This window comes from Lampris incognitus, chromosome 3 (assembly GCF_029633865.1).
Source record: "Lampris incognitus isolate fLamInc1 chromosome 3, fLamInc1.hap2, whole genome shotgun sequence".
In the NCBI taxonomy this organism is placed as follows: Eukaryota; Metazoa; Chordata; class Actinopteri; order Lampriformes; family Lampridae; genus Lampris; species Lampris incognitus.
In genome coordinates, this window is record NC_079213.1 from 11,480,801 (window position 1) to 11,501,737 (window position 20,937).

The window sequence follows — 20,937 nt, forward strand, 5'->3', positions numbered from 1 at the left end:
TAACGGCACGAAGGGAGCGGTTGGCGTGTAAAAAGAAAAATTCGATCACGTCACGTGACCCAATTAGCCAATAGATTTTTAGATAACATATTTCTAGCTCTCTGATAGGCTGTGTGGGGGGGGGGGCACGCAGGGGAGAACCGTATGATATACGTGGCAGCCGATGGCTTCCTAAGACATGGGTTCGGTTAGCGTGCTAACAAGAGACAACTTGTTTGAAGAAACTTGAATTTTATCCCTACCCCTGTTTGCTTATTTTTATTTTATTTTGTATTTAGCTGTTTTAACCGGTCATTTCCTTGCCCGGTGCGGGATTCGATACGGAGTGTGCTGCACCACAAGGCGACATCACTAACCGCTCGGCTAAAGGGTCAGACCCGTTAACTAGGGGCTAACGTGTCTCATTAGTAGTTTACACTATGTTACATTTACTCTGTGTCGTGATAACCTATCGACTGTAATGTCGAACTGAGAATGGAGTCATACTCTGTTTTATTATCCTTTATAATAATGCCTTAACATGTTCTGTTTTTGTCTCAATGTTTGTTGTTGTAATATTTCTTAAATATGGAGACGGGGGGAGGGGGAGGGGGGCTACGGATGGATTCCAATATTTTACATGATTGACGTTCAAAAGTAGCGGCCCTACCGGTTCCGCGGTCCATGTGCCCAGGCTCGCCTCCTGCCATGTGCAAATAGGTTCCACAATAACACCCCCCCCCCATACCATTTTGTAAGGGTACCAGTGTGCATAGTGCCATTTGGGACCGCCATCGTCGATTTCTGATCGGTTTATGAGATTAAAAAAAAGTTTGTTTTTTTTTAACCTGAGACTAGGCTCTACCGTGTCCTTTTTCTTGCTACCCTCTTTTTATTCCCCCTTTCATTTAACCCAAATTTTCCCCTCACTTGCTATTTCGCTCCGACTTGCTCTTTATCACCAGGCTTCCCCCTCCTAAGTCACATCCATGTAATCGCTCTAAGTCACAGAGAGACAGTTCACAGCTGGTTCTGATTTCTCTGCTGTCCTGGTGGGTCGGTCAGCGTCTTGAACTGGATCACAAAACCTGAACATGATACCCCTCCAAATCCCAGCAGAGATCACCGCTCTCCCTCATACGCAGTACACACTCATGGATGCCAACCTATGTACACACACACACACACACACACACACACACACACACACACACACACACACACACACACACACAGAGTTGGCTATGCATATATATACATATGTGTCCAAGTAATGAGGTGCATACATTGCATACATTTCAACACACATATGAACAAAGACAGATACACCAAATACCTCAGGTTTTGTTCAGACGAATACTGTCTGTTGAGAGGCAGCATCTGTAGAAGCACATACTTCACACTCTCCACTTTCTCTAAAGTAGTGTGAGGTATAGGACATGACAGATGTCAGCACACATTCTTGTCGGAATTAGGAGCATTTTAACCCGAAGTCAGCGCCGCGGTCTGGAGTCGAGATGAACGGTTTCATGCTGCCCGTGAGAGTGAGTCTGCAGGCCGTCGGTGCGAACGCTCAGTTTTCAGTAGCGGATTTTGCTCAACTTCTCCGTGAGGCGAAGTAATTACTCTCCGGCTCCAGCGAAGTCTGTTTTAGCCATGCGTAAAACTTGGCACCAACTTTCACCTGACCCATTGGGAGCAAAAACTAACCAGCTACTGAAGCCAATTCAAAAACAAATCTGATCAGGTTTCATGACTACCGTTAGCTCATACCTAACTGTGAGATACCTGGATGAGATAGGCCTCAAAAAGAAAACACAGAAGGGAAGTGATCGTTTGGAGATATGTTTGTGTAACCAAGTTGATTTTCACCTGTATGAATGGACGGCTTGTAACGCGAGTACCTTTTTAGCTTAAATGGTTAAAATCACAGTACGTCATCCCTTCATTGATGTCTGCTTTCGGGAGACGAAATGAATCCAGTCCTGTTTTAGCCGCACCGAATCCCTGTACAAATCTCAGCGTGCACTAGCTGTTTTCCCAAATTAGTTTTTTCACGTCACATTTCTTTTTATTCAACACAAAACGACACGGAAATGACAAGCCGTGCATCCCCCCCCCCTCCCAAACTAGACGGTTGAAATAAAACCCAGATTTATTTCCCATTTGCGTCTCGTGGGTTGAATGAATATTTTTTCTGTCGCTGAAACAAAGTAAGGGAAAGTATAAAATATAATGAGGAACTGTAAAGTGTGCTAGAAAAATTTGCTGAACGGGGCGGTTCAGATTTTAAATGGCGAAGGCATTCCTGTTCCTGGGCCACATCCATTCCAACTATTGACAAAATGTGAAGCTCACGGTCTAATAGGACGTGGTTGGCCTTACACGAGAGGCTAACGCCAAGCCTTCTCTGAGGATCATACACTGCTCTTATTGTGCTTGACTCATGGCCCAGGATGGTAAACCATTCATTCCTCTCGCCATACTCTTTCTGACACACGTCCGCTTGCTGTTTCTGCCTCTCGCCGACAAACCCTCAGCTCCCTTTGCATTACTCTGCTAGACACGCCGGTTAGCTATTGGCAGGTTTAAATGAAATGTGACTGCTTGTTTTAAACAAACTGCAAAAATGAAATTGCACCACCCCCCCCATCCACCCCAACCACACATACACACACACACCTAATCCCAGAAGGCCGCAAATATCCATATAAATATGCCACATTTGTCTAAATCCACAGTTTTGACAGTTCACAGCATAAGCAATCGTTTAATGCTGACAGATGCCATACTGCACTGCAAGAAATTATGGGAAAAAAACAACAACATAAGAAAACAAAACAGTCCATTTTATAATTGGATCCTCCTTCAATTCTGGTTGCATTCAAATCTCCCAGGTTACCCCTCTGTGGGGTTTTTCAGTGTCAGCTTGTCGGGGAATAGCATCCAGATGTGGTCTGAACCAAGCTCACGGTCAGTTTAGATGCAGAGGCATAGAGATTTTTGGTTGTGTGTGTGTGTGTGTGTGTGTTGGGGGATGGACATGGAGAATCCGCGTGGCTTTCTGCACACTACAAGGGGCATTGAGTAAACACGACCCCGGTGTGACCCTTACTGGCCCTGCGAGCCGGGACTTGCCCTTGCAGGGGTGGCTCCTGCGGCTCCGTCAGACCTGTTCAGATACCCTGGGGCTGACCTGCACCATTTCAAACTCAATCAGCATCCCCGAGGGGATCTGTTATATTGCTTAGAGTCCCCCTGCAACAAGGCGACAACAGCTACTCCACAACAAGGGTCCCTGCCGCTGGAGAGGAAACCCAGATACCCAAGTGAACGGCTCCGCTGGCAGGCTCCACCGACGGAGAACAATTCAAGCACAAAATTGGGTTTTGATTCTTTCTCTTTTTTCTTACAATATCCAGCACACACACAAAGGGGGCATGGAGCTGGTCCCGGAGGATATTACTAAAAGGTTCTTTTCCTTGTATGCATAGTGGGCCCATGTCTAAAATTGGCCTCCCCTTTTCCGTAATGGATTCCTGTGGCTGCAATTGGCCGACACGCTCAGGTTGTTGGGTTGCGTCACGAAAACACACAAGGTTGCAGAAATCAGGCTGACGTCGGTGCTTGTTTAGTTCTCCGACTCTGTCTTGTGTAAAGCAAAACACAGAGACGGCACATCAACACGCTGTGCAGCCCGGCCTATAACGCCAGTCACTTCCAGTTACACCACCCATGGTCCGACAAAGAAGGAGGCTGGATTACAAATCATGCATTGTTCAGTCCTACCTCACCCCTCAGGTTCAACCCCCCCCCACCCCACCCCACACTCCCACCCTTCTGGAAAACGGTGAACCCCTTTGTCAAGCAGAAATGCACATTTGCCCCCATTTTCTATTCATCCAGGGAAGAAAAGGAAAGAGCTTTCGCCGTCTCAGGCCAGAGGAAGGGAACAGAGTGATGCTATTTTATTTGACCCCAGAATGCCACATGTGGATCTATGGAGCAGTGGAGACATGAATGTTTGATGTGAAAGACGCCGGGCCTCAAAAACACCTCTAAATCTCACCGAGACACAGAACGGGAAAATGTATTAACGTTACAGCTTTATGACATGTGATATGACCTCATCTCAGCGCTGCTTTATTTCCCCGCCGTGTGTGTGTGTGCATGTGTGTGCATGTGTGTGTGTGTGTGTGTGTGTGTGTGTGTGTGTACATTGAGCAATGGTCCTGACTTTCACCTGTAGGTGTATGTGTGTTTTGGTGGTGGGGTGGCGGTGGTAGTAGAGTACAGTATCATCGCCTCAGCATCTCTTCCCCACATTTAAACGCCCCACCCCCCACCCCCCTCCCAAAGACCTAGCGGAGACAGTGCAGGCCTTATCAGCGCCTTTCAACCCCGACCCTCGCAGTGCGGGGATCAGCGCCGCAGGCACTTCTTTTCACAGGAAGAAGAGTAATTACGGTACTTCTGCAGCTTATCGGCACTCGCCGAGCGTTGCGGGCGGCGATAATTACCTATTCATGCATCGCATTGGCGGGCAAAAGCGCATCGACTCCAGCTGTGAAGAGGGCCTCGCCGCCGCTACGAGCAACAGCTCCGAGGACCGGCAGATGAAGATGATAAATTTTACATTTTCCACTCAAAACTAAAGTCGAGAGCAATATTGACTAGTCAACATTTTGTCCATGGCGTACTGCGTGCCTCTGTAGACGCCTACTGTCCCGCAAACAGATCCCCTGCTACGGCAGCGATCTGTGCACCGTTAATGACCAAAAGTATACGAGCTTTCAGTCCACCCAGACAGTAAAGCGGTTTATATTACTGGTTTGCCCATCTATGAGAGAGAGAGAGATGGGGGGGGGGGGGTTGAGATGAAAACTCAGATACTTTCGGCCAACCCCATGATTCATGATTGCAGGCCGTGGCCATAAAAAGCAGTCTGAAGATCTTCATGCAGACATCACATCTTATTTACTGTCCGGCATAATGGATTGCAACGATTCGGCGGACACGCTGTGCCGAGCCAACGCTCTTCAATAGCCCTTAAACGGCTGCAGCCGTCTGATGGCTTCCATTTAACACGGAACGCGATCAAAACACGGTGTCAAAGTGAGGGATGATGAAAACAAAGCTACGTATTTTTTCGCTTTAAAGTATTTCATCGCTAGGGATCAGAGTACGTGTATAAGTTATTAACTTGGTACATTTTCAGATCAGCATCAGACACCATCCGAATGTGTTTAAAGGTACGTAGGAGTCGGGCGTCCGGGTAGCGTGGCGGTCTATTCCGTTGCCTACCAATACAGGGATCGCCGGTTCGAATCCCCCGTGTTACCTCCGGATTGATCGGGCAGCCGTACAAACACAGTTGGCCGTGTCTGCGGATGGGAAGCCGGATGTGGGTATGTGTCCTGGTCGCTGCACTAGCGCCTCCTCTGGTCTGTTTGGGCGCCTGTTCGGGAGGGGGGGGACTAGTGTGATCCTCCCACACGCTACATCCCCCTGGTGAAACTCCTCACTGTCAGGTGAAAAGAAGCGGCTGGCGACTCCACATGTATCGGTGGAGCAGCGACCGGGACAGCTCAGAAGACTGGGGAAATTAGACGGGTACAATCGACAGTCGGGGAGGAAAAAAAAGGAAAATAAATAAATAAATAAATGAAAAAATAAACAACACACAGTCACCTTTGGATTTGTGGGGGGAGCGGTGTATAGATAAGAGACCCGAGTCGGAAGACCTGAGTGGCCCAGAGATGGAGTAAGGATGCAATTGTTGGTAAATGTATAAAGTCAAGTCAAGTCAAACTTTATGTAAAGCACACTTCATACACAGGGCAACACAATGCTCTTTACATAAAGTGACAATACGTTCGAAATGCAACCACAAAAGTGTAGAAAATAGACATGCACATCAACAGGTGTTATCGCAGTTACTATACAGGACTCGGAACAGGATATACAAATATCAAAAAAAGCAAAACACACACACACACACACACACACACACACACACACACACACACACACACACACACACACACACACACACACACACACACACCAAGAACTTCGCCATCGGCTGTTGTGAAAAGTAAGGTTTTTAACATTACATTAACTAAAGTGTTTAGTGTGGGGGCCTCTCTCAGGTCCTCAGGCAGGTACAAAGGGGCAAGACCATGTAGGGCCTTGTATGTGATAAGCACCATCAAAAAGACATGCGTGTTAGGGGTAATACTCCTGACTGTGCCCCTGAGCAAGGCAAAGGAAAGGAGAACTGGAGCTGGCCCCCGGGGGCTGCAGCTGCCCACTGCTCCTGTACAGCAGGATGGGTTAAATACAGAGGACACATTCACTGTAAGAATACAATGACAAAATACAGCGGCTTTCTTCTCTCCTCTGCTTTTCTTCTATCCTGAGTCTATTCTATACTTTGCGGGGAGCCAGTGAAGGGATGTGAGGGTTGGTGTGATGTGGGAGCTACAGGTGGTATTGGTTTAGCGGCCTGGCTGCAGCGTTTTGCAGGAGTCGCAGGCGGGACGGGGCTGCTGAGACAGGAGAAAAGAGCATCACGGTAGTCAAGGTGTGAAAAAGTTCGGGTACGGGTCAGTGATTCTAGATCTCTGGCTGACTGCATTGATTTGGGTTTTGTGATGCTCCAGAGTTGGAAAGAGCAGGTTCGCACAAGCTTGTTTATGTGGTCGAAATTCAGATTCTGGTCAAAGAGTGCAGCCAGATTTCTTGAGGAGGGTTTAACGTCGGTGGCCAGAGGGCCGATACACGGTTTCACATGAGACCAAGTTATTAGGACCAATAAGGAGAACCTCTCAAAACCTCTCAACAAGTTAACCGTTCAGCCAAAGGCAACGCAAATTCATCATCATGTCAAAACAACGTGCTTCTCTGTGTTGTACTTCTAAACATGGAAATACAGCGTAAAGATGAACATGCCAGGATGAAGCTTGCCAAAGGTTCGGCTCTTAGACTTTTGGATGTCGTACGCAGAAAAGTGTTTACTTTTCCCACGGCTCATCACTGCCTGTGAGCGGCTCGTCACACGAGGGGCAAGAAATCAACTGATGGACGGCTCCACGTCCCAAGTTTCACCAGCGGGGGAAGTTATTCTGGGGCTGCCACAAGATTATTTGGATGCTTGTCAAGGCTCTAAATTGAAAACCACAAGCATTCGGAGCGCTTACCCCAAAAGCCTTGACTAATCAGACTGGAGACTTGGACTACCCCGAGTGGGGTTTCTCACAGGTAGTGGAACGGCAATGAGCCGCCAAACTGGGGGTTGACCCGCTCATGAGTGGACCTCCGGTTCAAAATCAGGGCTTTTGCCAAGGGGCATTCTGGCCCGTGAGTTTCTGCACCGCCCTATAGCAATTTGTGCTGAAAAAGAAAAGCATTACGCCCATCATGGATGTTTCGCAAGTTTATACCGTGATGGGATTGCTTCACAATGTTGAGAGAGTGATTAAAATAAATGGCTAGCTTTCTCAAGAGCTGCTCTGCCCGCAAATAAAAACATCCACAGAAATGTTACAAGGATATTGGATAGGGGGGGCTATCCAAATAGTCTGGTAATAGCTGACAAACCACAAAGGGAGGCACGGCATCTTCACTAAGCCCTCGCTTCAAAGTTATTTCGAGTGGCGGCACCCCTACAACAAACAGATATGTTTTTCGGAGACAAACAGTTTTGGAACAAATGATCTTAATGGGGTTTGTTAAATCTGAATTGAGCCACTTTGCTTCATTTATTGGTTTGGCTCTTGCGCTTTACTGGATGAATGTTTACTGCTGTTGAGTCGATTCAGCATAACAACACTCAGCCCTATAAACCCCATGGTGTCCAAGCCCAATTTAACAACCCCAATTATGAATCGCCTCAAAATTGAAGCTCTCTTTTATTGTGTGTGTAAAAACTATTTGCTTTATCCATCCATCCATTTTTCCATATTTGCTATATGTGTTGCTTAGAATTCAGAATCAGAAAAGAGGGCTGTCTCTAACCTGTTGGCAAAATAAGTTTGTACACACACTACAAGGTATTTGACCTGACATATTATAATGAAACGATAATGAATTGTATCCTTTAATATATAATTCAGTGGTTTTCAAAGTAGTGGCCACCAGGGAGGCCTCAACAAGTTGGAAGGAAGATAAGGGGAAAAATGCTAAAAATAAATAAATAAAATCGAATTATTACTGCTGTTGTATTTGGTTTGTGTATTATTCTAAATATTATTATATAATTTATAATAATATAAAACTGTTTTATATTTTATATTATATACGAGCCCACCCCTCCCACTAGTATGTGCTCCCGTTCTTACTCCCAGGCACACATTTGCTGCAGTATTGTTAATGGGTTTTTAAAGACATCTTGCAAAAGGGGGGCCCCAGCCAGAAGCTAATGCTATTTGGGGGTTCTTGGCATGGAAAAGTTTGGGAACCCCTGTTCTATATCACATATTATATGATGCAACCCATTCGCCACTTCAGAGATGGAAATGTAGTAGAAGTTCGATAACCGCCATAATTAAGGGTACGGCCACGCATGCACAAAATTAACATTGGCAAATATTCGCCTCCCGTTCGCTTCCATTCTGTGTGAGCGAAGGCTTCCGGAAGCGAAGGAAATTGCATCTTTGTTTCGCGTGGAGTTCAACTTTGGCAGCCTCAGCCAACAGTAATGCAGTGTGTGTGGCTGACCCCACTTGGCGTCACATCCTGCGCTGTCACCTTCCAGCACGGCAAGATACGAATTTCCCCTCGGCAGGCGACGGTCATTCCTTCATGTGTGACTGTAGCCTAATGCTGGTAAAATCTTGCTAGTACTGTGATTTCCTTTAAGTAACACTTTTCTAAATGCACCACTGATGCCGGGTTTGAATAAATAAACCCAGACCTGATGTAAACCCACCTCGCTGTTTATTCCCGTGTAGGTTGCTAAGTTGAATCAAAAGGACTTCGTTTATGCTTTCCTGTCTCAGCATTTAGAACTTTCCTATTGAGCCAATGAGTCAAAATCCCATTCTTGGACACGAGGAACTGCATTAACGTAAATCCCACAGCTTTCATTTGCTGTCAAGCCAGTGAGCAACTCAGAGGCCAAGAAGGGGCTCTCCCCATTGACTCGTTAGAGCTCTTACAAACATATGGCAGCAACTTCCCAAAACACTTAGGAGGTTAGACCTTTAGGAGCAAGGCCAATCCTTTCCTTTCCCACTAGGATAGGTGTACAAGCAAATCTTTCAAAATGAAAATCATATACGGTCCAAATGTACTTGATGTTTCCAGGGAAAGGAAGTACTCCTGGCAGGGTAAAAGGTGAGAGGTGATAGGAACCAACTATATCCAGCACCACAGAGTAAAGTTCAAGACTTACATCGCCTCAGCTGCACTACTTGGTCTAAGTCCCCTTTCTCTTTTAAAATACATTTTTAAATGTCTGTCCTCATACATCTGTCCGTCATAAAGAGCTGACAAATTCACAGACACTGGAAAAACCAATGGCATCTAGCCCCAGCTGCACCTGCTGGACACACCTCCTTTCAGATGGTACATTAAACACAGGCAGGGACTGCATTTTAACCGCTGCCGCCATTTCATTGGTTATCGCTTACATCTGAATAGCATGGAACACAATGCTGTAACTCAGATTTGCTATCAGCCAAAATCACCAATTGTGTTACCACAGACACTCTTCCCTGTAACCTAAGACCAGCATTAGGAGCAACCCCTGAGCGCACTTGTGTCGAACAGGCAGTGCCGTGAACAATACATATTCACTGTCAGAGGTCATTCAAATTATCTGTCTACCAATTGCTCTGCGAGCTCATGGTAATGTGACGCCTTGGGCCGAGGGGCTGGAGGCTCCAAATTTGGGTCCCAAGGATATTGTGGCGCTGGGTGGAGCCCAGGAAAGCATCATCACAGTCCAGATGATCCCTCTTGCAATCCTTACCGCTGACATAGAGGAAAGACCCATCACTGCAGAATACCGGATACGCGGCCACAGCTCTGATATCAGATTCCTTGCATAGATTGTTTTATTGACATACCGCCAGACGGACATGGTACAGTCAGGGCCTACATGTTGTGACTTAATGCAAAGATGAAACAAGTATGATTTAAAACCCAGATTTTCCGATTGAAGTTTACATGTTTAAAAACCTTTGTGAAATATTCAGCAACAATTTTTAATTTGTAAATAACTAATATTGTGTTTCTATACCTTTATTCATAACTGTTTTAAACCGTGAAGAACCGTGAGGGAGTGGTCTTGTCCTCATTAATATTCATGAGCTGACATTTGAGTGACAAGTGCAAGCAAGGGTTGGTGGTAAGGGTGGGTGGGGCCTCATAATTTGATGCTTTGATCTGATTGGTTGTATGTAAACGAGCGTGTGTGACGTGACGAGTCAAACGACCATGGGCGGTCAAAATGACGGCCGGCTTTTAAACTCTATATTCTGTCAAGATAAATACCCAGTTGAGATAATAATGTATTGCATAAGTTAGTATATGTCTGTTAGGAAACGACTGAAACAAAAATTAACATTTTAACAACTATAATACTATTTTTAAACAATTTAAACTTCAGAGAGACGTGGTCAAACTTGAATAACAAAACTGAAAAAACGAAAATATTACCTGACAAACAAAATGGAAAACACATATTGCTAATCTAACAAACGTATGAAGGCCAATAAAACGTGAAATGTAAAAAAAAAAAGAACTGAAAATAACCATTGAAACAGTCCCAAACAAGGACTGGAACTTAAAAACTACTAGAATGACCGTGGGCGGTCATTTTGACCGCCACGGTTTTTTTTAACTCTATATTCTGTCAAGATAAATACCCAATTCAGATATTAACACATCACCTATGTTAATATGTCTGTTAAGAAACTAACTCACACCAAAAATTAACATTCTAACAAATTTAATGCTATTTTTCAAACAATTTAAAATGGCCGCTGTGCAACGCCACGGTGGTCGTCATGGTGCGTCTGTAACGGCGTCGGTACCCAGACATGTTGCACACAATCAAAAACCACATTTAGACTATTGCTCTGCACTGGAGGACGCTAGTTTTGTTTCGTTTTGTTTTTTTTCCAGGACAGAGCGATGAACTTTGTGCAGGAAATGATGCGACCGAAACACGTCATAAATAGTGACATGACGCGCACGATCACGCGCAAATTACGAGCGGTCATTGTGACCGCTCGCGGTCGTTTTAGGCAGAGCGTATCATAACTTTTTTTGTGCAATTGGTCAAAAACTGGGTTTAATGCAAACGTATGCAGTTTTAGGAGAATTCAGGGGGAGGCAGGTCTGTATCTTCCCCCCCCCCCACAAAGTTATGAAACTTTGAAAATCCAAAACGTCGTTCTAGAAAAAGACTGACTGAGAGGATCTTTCAAAAAAGAGAAAAACAAAACCTGAATTTTACTGTTGATACGTGTTTTTAGTGATAGAAAGAGATCATAAATCATGCACAATGCTTAATATAATAAGTGATGTTTGAAAACGTTAGTAGTCCGACTTTTAAAAAAAAAACCTTTAGTACTGTGACCGTTCACGGGCAGCATCGAATTATCGACACGCAGTGTCTGGAGCTCGTGTTCGTTCTGTAACTGGCGACCGAGAGGACACGGCGGCGGTGGGTTTGCAGGAAACGGAATATGAATCTCAGGCTAAATTTGCAGGTCTACAAAAAGTGCAAATATAGAGATCCAGATTCTCTGGCATGTCTGTTCGCGACGTCAACACGTGTGTCACCGGAGCGGCAGCAGGTGTTCACACCTTCTGTTTCTCAGACCGGCGAAATTCACCCAACAAAGATACCCGCGGGGAGAAGTCAACCCTCCTCCCACCTTTGAGGCAGTAAAGGTCAACAACTAGGACACAAGTGGTAAAATAATCAGCTCGAGGGAAGGCTGAGTCGCCGGGGGCAAGCTGGGGTGGGGGGGGGGAGGAGGAGCGGGGGTGGACAGGAGAGAGAGGAGCAGGTTTCCACTCAGACACACGGGGTCATTAGCACTTTCAGGGGGGAGTCCCAGCGGGGGGTCCGGGACTTCTGGATTTTGATCTCAGTGAGAGCGTCTGAAGCCGTGAAATGCGGGGGCAAACACAAACCATGGGGAAGGGGCGCAAATGGCAGAGCGATCACAAGGCCGCGAGCAGAGCCCTTGCTTTGAAAGGGGTGGGGGGTGGGGTGGGGGGGTCAGGTGGCTTTTTCATCTCCGCTCAAGGCGCGCGGCAAAAGTGACGCGGTACACAAAGGAGGGCCGCTGTGTTGACTGACGCACACTAGAGGGTGAGGTTACGCATACACCCGTACCGAGACAGCCGAGACAAAGGCACAATAAAGGCAGCAGCAGGGAAGGTGGCGGGGGAAACCGTCCCACTTCGGCGAGGTCTCTGCGAGATAGGACGAGGAGCTGGGAGCGTTGCGTGATGGATGCTAAATGTCAGTTTTAATAGGCAGTGAGGCGGCGGTGCCGTATCGCCGCTTCAGGAGTCCAGGAGAGAACAAGTCCAATGATCAACACAAGGGAGCCAATTAAAAAGCAGACTTTGGCAGCCAACCGCATTACGCTGACCCTCGTGTGACGCTGGAAACACAGCTGAAGCCATGGGGAGTGGGGGGGTGGGGGGGTGGGGGGGTTTGGTTTTTTTCTAATTATTGTTTTATTTTATCTTCTATGAGAGCCGGCCCCGACCGCAGTATGTTATCGATTTGCGGCCTCCTGTTAAATCACGGAGCCCCCGCGTTAATTATTTCTAACTGACTGGCACGAGGAGAGCCTAGACCCCCCCCCCCACCACCACCACCACCTTGTTACGGAGAAAAGGAGGAGCGCTGACATCACTCCCGCCTCGGATGAGAAGCAGAAGCAAAAGGCAAGGTCACTCGGAGGGGGGGAGTGGTGGGGTGGGGTGGGGGGGGGTTAGGCCGCATCCTTCCCTGGCCATCACGCGCGTTAGCCAGGACTCTTCTCTACCGCGGCTTGTGGAGATGAAAGATTCAGACGCTGCGGCTTTTTTCTTTTTTTCTTTGTTGAGGCCCAAGCTAGAATTTGTCTCACTCCTCTGCCGGGCTTTGTTTTTCCTCCCATTAATTGGAGAGAGGGGGGCCCGGTAGACGGATGTGGGGGAGAGGAGATAGATGGAACCGGAGAAGGTCACACGTACCGAATCCGTTGTTTTCAGATCAGCGCTTTGAAATGGATTCAAACGCGCGTCTTTTAGAAGCCGCGCGCTCCCGCGAGACAGCGGAGGCCTTTATGGGAGCCGGAGGAATCTGCCAGGTAGCCGCGCATGAGCGCAGAAGATCTTGGCAGCCCAGACCGGTTCTAAATGGGGCCGGGTTATTTTTGCATGGGAACTTCGACACCGAAAGAGTAATTACGCCGGGAGCGACTAATTATACGTTACGCAATCAATCTCCCGTCAAAGCAACGCAACGGAGAACGGGCAACATCGTAAAAACGGCGTCTTTTTTTAAACTTATCATTACGCAAATGTGCTGCAGAGCAAAGAGAGGGGGGTAATACAATTTACACCATTTTAAGTAGGGCAGGATAGGGTGCCCCCCCACCACCACCACACCCCACCACTTTCTATGGTAAGCGATGTACATCACTCGCAAAAGAGCCCCCTTCCGGAGCCACCGGACAGGTTTATCTCTACAAAGCCGCGAGTCCCCCTCGAATAAACCTCGACACCGTGTGAACACGGGGGTCTGGGAACCACTCTCGGCGGGCGGGAAGCGATATTATGAACCCTACATAGGCCTCGCCAAAATCCCGTTTCTGGCTTTGTCACGTGTGCGCCACCGTAGCAACGCGAAAATATGTTGTTATGGGGTTAGCGCTCATCAAGGAAACGCTGTACACCCACAATTTAACCTGTCTAAGTTATCCACAATCAACATTAATATAATACCAATAACGTATCCAAGGAGCAGAGGCAGACCTTGTAACCTAAAATTGTTAGGTTAGTCAACTTAAGGCTATTCTTTCCCTCACAATCATAATTTCAACCCCACGGTTCACTTTTTAGACGATTCATAAGTTATGTAACTTAATATTTTGATTATTTTTAATCAAAACCAAAAATAATCTAGACTTCCTGCTTAATTTCGTTTTCAGGGCAAACACTTAAATCATAAGACAAACATCCTAGTCATGTCTTTCACTTCATTTACCAGAAAGTTTACATTTTCTACTATTAGCCTAGGCCTATAGTGTATAGTGCACAGTGTTGTATAAAGAAGGCCTGCTGAAAAGCTATAGGCTACTTGGGTAAAAGTAATGAAGTATCAGACATCGAAACTACTCAAGTTTCAATGAGCAATGAGGATCATGAACAGAGGAGAGCACATAAGACTGCCATTTTAATTATTATTTTGCCACTAGGGGGAGAAATTTACTAACTTTGGCGACCAAAATTGAAGGTAGCTAACGTTAGCTTTGCTTCGCACCGAGTTGATAGTTGATTGTTTCCTTAGCAACGCAGCGGAAATCCGGCGTCCGTTCGCGAGATTTGGGACAGGGTACGGGATTTTGGCGAGGGCTATGTAGGGTTCATAATATCGCGGGCGGGAAACCGACCCGAGCGGGGGGACGGTCCCGCGTGCTAAAGGAGACATTAGCGGACGCGGTGACAGCGATACGGGGTGCAGAGTTGCAGGGATGCTGGAAGGGGCGTCCGCCCAGGCCCGCCGCCTCCTAATTTCTGCGCGGGGCGAGGCGGTCTGGAAATAGCCGCTCGGAGAGCCAGCCCGCTGGCGTCTCCTCGATTTACACTCATATGACCGTCAGCTCCATCCGCCTGACATTCAGAGAGCCGTAAGGGCCGCGCACTGAAAACAAATAAAAGCTCAATGAGGCTTTGATAGGTCATGGGGGAGGGGGGGGTTGGGTGGGGGGCGTGGGGGGGGGGCTTTTGCGGTTTCCACCGGGAGGTGGCAAAAGTCAGTCATCCTCATCTTCAAGGCAGAGGCGATCTGCCACATTGCTGCGATTCGTCAACTATCACCCATTTTTCCAACCGGGTGGTGGTGGGGGTGGGGGTGGGGGGTAAAGGAAAGCACCCATCTCATCTTTCACTAGCCCTCCATCACTCCCTCCCCCACCCCCCCCCCCACCCCCACCTCCTCTTGGGAACTCAGCCATTACGCTACAACATCTGTCATGCAGCACGTTGGATATCCCAAAGAATAATGTCCCATCTCCTCCGCTCACAATAGCCGTAATTCATTTGTTTGAAGGCCGGTATCCGAAACACATGTCTGTCATGCAGCCTGGGGATGCGAGGAAGCCAGCGCCTCAACCGGGGGAGACTTACAACCTGCTGCTGATGAAGAAGGATTAGTTGAGCCGAAAATATGCAGCATCCATGAACAGTGCGAGCAGGACAGAGGCAGCGACCATGAGCTGTCAGCGAGACAAAGAGATGTACAGGATTCCCAAAATGCCCCCCCCCCCATTGATGTTGCTACAAGCAGTGTCCAGGATACGGGACACGGAGGGTCAAGGAGAGCAACAACAACAAAAAGGCCGCTGCCAATCAATGTGTCCGTCAGGGAAATGTCTCCTACACTGACATCATCATCATCACCATCACCATGCGGTGGTTTTGATTTATGAGCGACTGCTACAGTGGAAGTTCAGCCGAAGGTCACACACACAACGCCCGGTCATCTGGACAGCGAGAGGGGTCAGCGTCGTCAGAAAGGGCTCTCCATCACCACTCCGACAGCTGACAGAAAGGTGGAAAGGGGTTGGTGTTTAGTGAACATCCACGCCGATGTGCCTGACTGGTCCCTACAGAGCTCCCCACATGGGACGGAGAGTCTCTGGCTTTCGCTGAAGTGAATTACAACCTAGCGATGCCAACGGAATCAGCATCTGTGACTCCTGACCGTGTACCCCGTTTGTCTGCTGTAAAAATATTGGAGGACACGCTTTTAATCATACGTATTAATGGCAGCCTGGTCGGCGATCACAGAATTTTGGTCTGTGGGTGGCGAGAACTTCCTCGCCGCAACCTATTTTTGGGGATTGGTTTGAGACAGGGAGCAGACAGAGTCATCTTTCCAGTCGAGATGGGGGGGAAGGTGGGGGGGAAGGTGGGGGTGGGGGGGTCAGTCAGGCTGGTTGAATTCCTTTCCCCTAGTTTGGGGTCTGACCTTTTGCCCTCTGCCCCCACAAATACAGAACCCGCAGGTCCTTTGCAGTCGGAGTCCAAGATGGCCGCCCGGCGGGGTCACGACCCGCTGCATGTGACAGAAGCGCATAGCTGGTTCTCGTTAGTCCGCCTCCTCGGTGCGGGTGTGAAGCTTCAGACGGGGAGCTGTCATGCATTCTGTTTCTCATTCTGCTGGGAGGAAAAGAGGGGGTGTATGCAGTTGTCCATCTCTCTCTTTACTATCTGCAATATGAACCTGCTCCTCCTCCTCCTCCTCCTCCTCCCTTTTCTCCCCAGCTGTACCCCGCCAATTACCCCACTCTTCCGAGCCCTCCCGGTCTCGGCTCCAACCCCGCTGCTGACCCGGGGAGGGCTGCAGACTACCACATGCCTCCTCTGATGCATGTGGAGTCACCAGCTGCTTCTTTTCACCTGACAGTGAGGAGTTTCGCCAGGGGGACGCAGCTCGCGGGAGGATGATTTCCCTCAGTTCCCCCTCCCCCCCGGGCAGCCGCCCCGAGCGGCCAGAAGAGGCGCTAGTGCAGCGACCAGGACACATACCCACATCCGGCTTCCCACCCGCAGACACGGCCAATTGGGTTCAGTATAGGGACGCCCGACCAAGCCGGAGGTAACGCGGGGATTTGAACCGGCGATCCCGGTGTTGGTAGGCAGACCGCTACGCTACCCGGACGCCGCTATGCTTCTTCTTCTTCTTCTTTTTTTTGTTAACAGTTCCCGTTCTCTCTCAATTTGGTGCAGCCGAGAAACAGGATCCACAGCACCTGTGATCCCGAATTCCTCCACATCCGCGCCAAAACCGGAAGACTCGCACATGAACTGGCACCAGGCGACGTTGCATCTCCCGCCACAGGCCCAGGCTAGCGAAGCGGTTTGCCATGTCTGACCTCACACACACACACACACGCACACACACGCACACACTTGCTTGCTTGCTGGTTGTCCATCGTGCCCGATGATGACCATCTTCTTCTATTTGTGGGTCCTTTGAGGACTCCGATAGCAGAAGATACCTGCGCAGAGATGGTTTTTAAAGTGGCATGGGGGGTGCGCTTCTCCCAACGTCACATGACTTGATTGTAGAGGAGATGGTTCCGATGGCAAGGGGGATCCCTAGACGACCGGCACCTCCACACAACTGCAGGGGGCTGCCGGAAATCCAGTTTTTCGGAAACCGCCTCGAAGCGTGCCGCCACAGCTTGCTTTTCTGTTGGGGTAAGCTCCCTTAGCCTTATGTCTTCCAGACTCACCCACAAGGCAGCGGGGCAGTGGTTGATAGGTGCCAGGGCGTGTCCACCAGGGTGGGCCTGCACACCATATCTCTGGGGCCCACTGCTGCTCCGAGATCCCCTGCCAATTTAGCCTGGGGCCGCAAGACCCCAGTTACCATGTGTGGCCACGGGGAGGCCTGGCAGGAGTCTTGGTGAAGGAGAGGCTATGTACTGGCAAGGGAAGGCTTACATGCTAGGATGCTTCCCTATTCGCCACAAAGGCTAGCCAGCGGCAGCAAGCTAAGGGCAGGAAGGACACAAGCGGGTTGGAAGAACACATGCACCTTCCCTCCAACTACACACTGCTGCACTAGACGCATCACAACACCCTGTGTGTATGTACACACACACACACACACACACACACACACACACACACACACACACACACACACCAATCAAACGGACATGCAGAACATGTAAAGTTTCTCCCGACTCTGTCCTCTGTTTGGGTCGTCATTCAAACATCCAACTTATTACCCCCCTCCCCCCTCTCCCCCCTCTCTCTCTCGCTCTCGCACACACACACAAGCTGCTGTAGTCAAGTGGATGAAATCTCTCCATCAGCAAGTGGCACCTCCCCAGTCACTGGCATCAGACAGCTCCGATGGAAAGGCCGTAATTAAACAACTCGAGCTGTGGTAATTACCCCACTGCGGCCCTAATTACCCCATTCTCGGGGTGATTACTGCCCATGAGGGGGGCGACTACAAAAAGTGCTCCCTGCCAAGGGGTGTGTGTGTGTGTGTGTGTGTGTGTGTGTGTGTGTGTGTGTTGTGCGGCTCTGAGTCAGTAATGGGTCCGGTATGGAAACAGAGGAAATGAGTGGGTACACTGAGGCGGCGGGGGGAGGGGGGGGTGTTGGCTGTAACATGTGACGGCTTTTACAAATGGGATGGTTCACAAGCATCACACCAAATGGAAAAACGGTCACTCGGGACAGCATTGGCAGAGACAATGGTGCATTATCTAGCCCCCTCCCCACTTGGCGCAGTGGTTAGCGCGGTCGCTCACAGCAAGAAGGTCCTGGGTCCGAGCCCCGGGGTAGTCCAACCTTGGGGGTCGTCCCGGGTCGTCCTCTGTGTGGAGTTTGCATGTTCTCTCCGTGTCTGCGTGGGTTTCCTCCGGGTGCTCCGGTTTCCTCCCACAGTCCAAAGACATGTAGGTCAGGTGAATCAGCCGCACTAAATTGTCCCTAGGTGTGTGTGTGTGTGTGGGGGGGGGGGGGGATCAGCCCTGTGATGGACTGGCGGCCTCTCCAGGGTGTCTCCCCGCCTGCCACCCAATGACTGCTGGGATAGGCTCCTCCAGCATCCCCGCGACCCTGAGAGCAGGATAAGCGGTTTGGATAATGGATGGATGGATGGATGGAGTTTGGGGGAGGGGAGGGGGGGTTGTTGATTTTGTACGCTCCTGGGGACAAAAACATTAGCGTTTCATAGAAAAAGGCCATCATATCGCGTATAAGCGTTTCCTCCTGTTGCAAAAGTCTACCCCCCCCCCCCGGTAGGTGGTGCACTTGTTTTGACGAGAAGAGTAGGACACGTGGCGGCGTTTTGGAGAACCAGCTGTTTGCAAGAGACACCATGACGAGGTCGTGTATTCCTAATTGTGGCAGTGTGTCCCGTCTGTGTGCCATACGTGTGTTTCATCAGATTCTGCAGGGCCTCCGACCCGGAGACAAGCATGCAGAATAACATCTCATCTTCTCGCTGATGCCCTCATTCGACGATGTCGCTTATACAGAGGCATCAAAATGTACGTTAAGACCAACAAACAGTCGGTGAGAAACTCTTGGTTGCAGCTTTAATCAAGAGGACGGCAGGGCGGAGCGGAGCCGAGGAATATGCATCATTACACCTCGGTGTAGTTCCCCGTACGCTCTGCAGCTTTGGCAGCTATTTTTATCACTTGAACTGAGCATTAATACCCTGTATGAGTAGGACTGCATCTGCAATAACAACCTCTACGGCTTCTGGAGCAGTTGTACTGTACACCTTGAAACTTTGCCAAGAGTGCGCAGTCCATGGCGCTCATCATGCAGGGTGGAGGGGTGTATCCTCCACACACCAGTGCGTCTCCTCTCTGTCTCAGCATCTTTTTGCACAAGTCGGAGAGGCTGTGCTGCTCTAAGCACATCACTATCTTCTCTCTCTCTCGCTGGCCCCCCTAGGACCTGCTGACGAGGGGGGGGGGGGGTCGATGCGCCGCTCCGCTAGACACTAGTGTGTCGATTCAGCATCTGACCAGAGGGGCAAGGTAAAAAAAAAAAAAAAAAAACATGACACCTTGACTAACTCCGGACAAGCTGCCGGACCCTTCGTGAAGGTGAGTCCTCTTATCGCACCGAGGGCCGTGGGGACCTCCACGGAACGGCTAGTGTCCGTGCACGGGGCTAAAGGCAGCGCCACGTCGGGCTCAAAATACTTCGAAGACTGGGCGTCCGGGTGGCGTGGCGGTCTATTCCGTCGCCTACCAACACAGGGATCGCCGGTTCGAATCCCCGTGTTACCTCCAGGTTGGTCGGGCGCCCCCTACAGACACAGTTGGCCGTGTCTGCGTGTGGGAAGCCGGATGTGGGTATGTGTCCTGGTCGCTGGACTAGCGCCTCCTCTGGTCGGTCAGGGCGCCTGTTCGGGGGGGGGGGCTGGGGGGAATAGCGTGATCCTCCCACGCGCTACACACCCCCCCCCGGTGAAACTCCTCACTGTCAGGTGAAAAGAAGCGGCTGGTGACTCCCACAGCCTGTGGGAGTCTGCAGCCCTCCCCGGATCAGCAGAGGGGGTGGAGCAGCGACCGGGACGGCTCATAAGAGTGGGGAGAAAAATCCACCCCCCCCCCACAAAAAAATGGGGAGAAAAAGGGGAGACATTTGTTTAAAAAGAGTACTTGGAAGGCTCCATGTGCTGGTGATGAGGTACGGGTTTGGAAGGGGCCTGGGAGGTCTCCGAGTTCCTCCCCGCGTCGAAGCGGAAAAGCTCATCGCAAAACAATGTCTGATCGGGATACAAGCGCGCGAACCCGCAACCTCGCGGCCGTCGCGTGGAGCCACGGCGGGGATTTGTTTTGCCAAAATAACAGAACGGCGTCATTAGCGAGCACGAGGGACTCTTTATACGCGCGCTGGCGGACCAGGACGGGACATCTGCTCGGTGTTGAATGAGCGAGAAGGGCCATTTGAGCGAGCGTGCCGAGGGCCCTGATTGATGTCGCGCGCACCGGAGAGTCCCGGCGGTCCCATTAGCGGCTAAAGCCTGCATTACTGTCACCCGCCATGACGAACTGCGCAGCCGCCGCCGCCATCAGCAACCTGCCTCGCCTGGGAAACAGTGCGGAGGGACACATGAAACGGAACGCCCGCGTCTGCCAAATCAACACCCACCGGCCGAAACTGGAGACGCGCCACGCTGTAATGCGGCCCTCAGCCCCTGTGAAATCGCTCCCATTTCCGGCG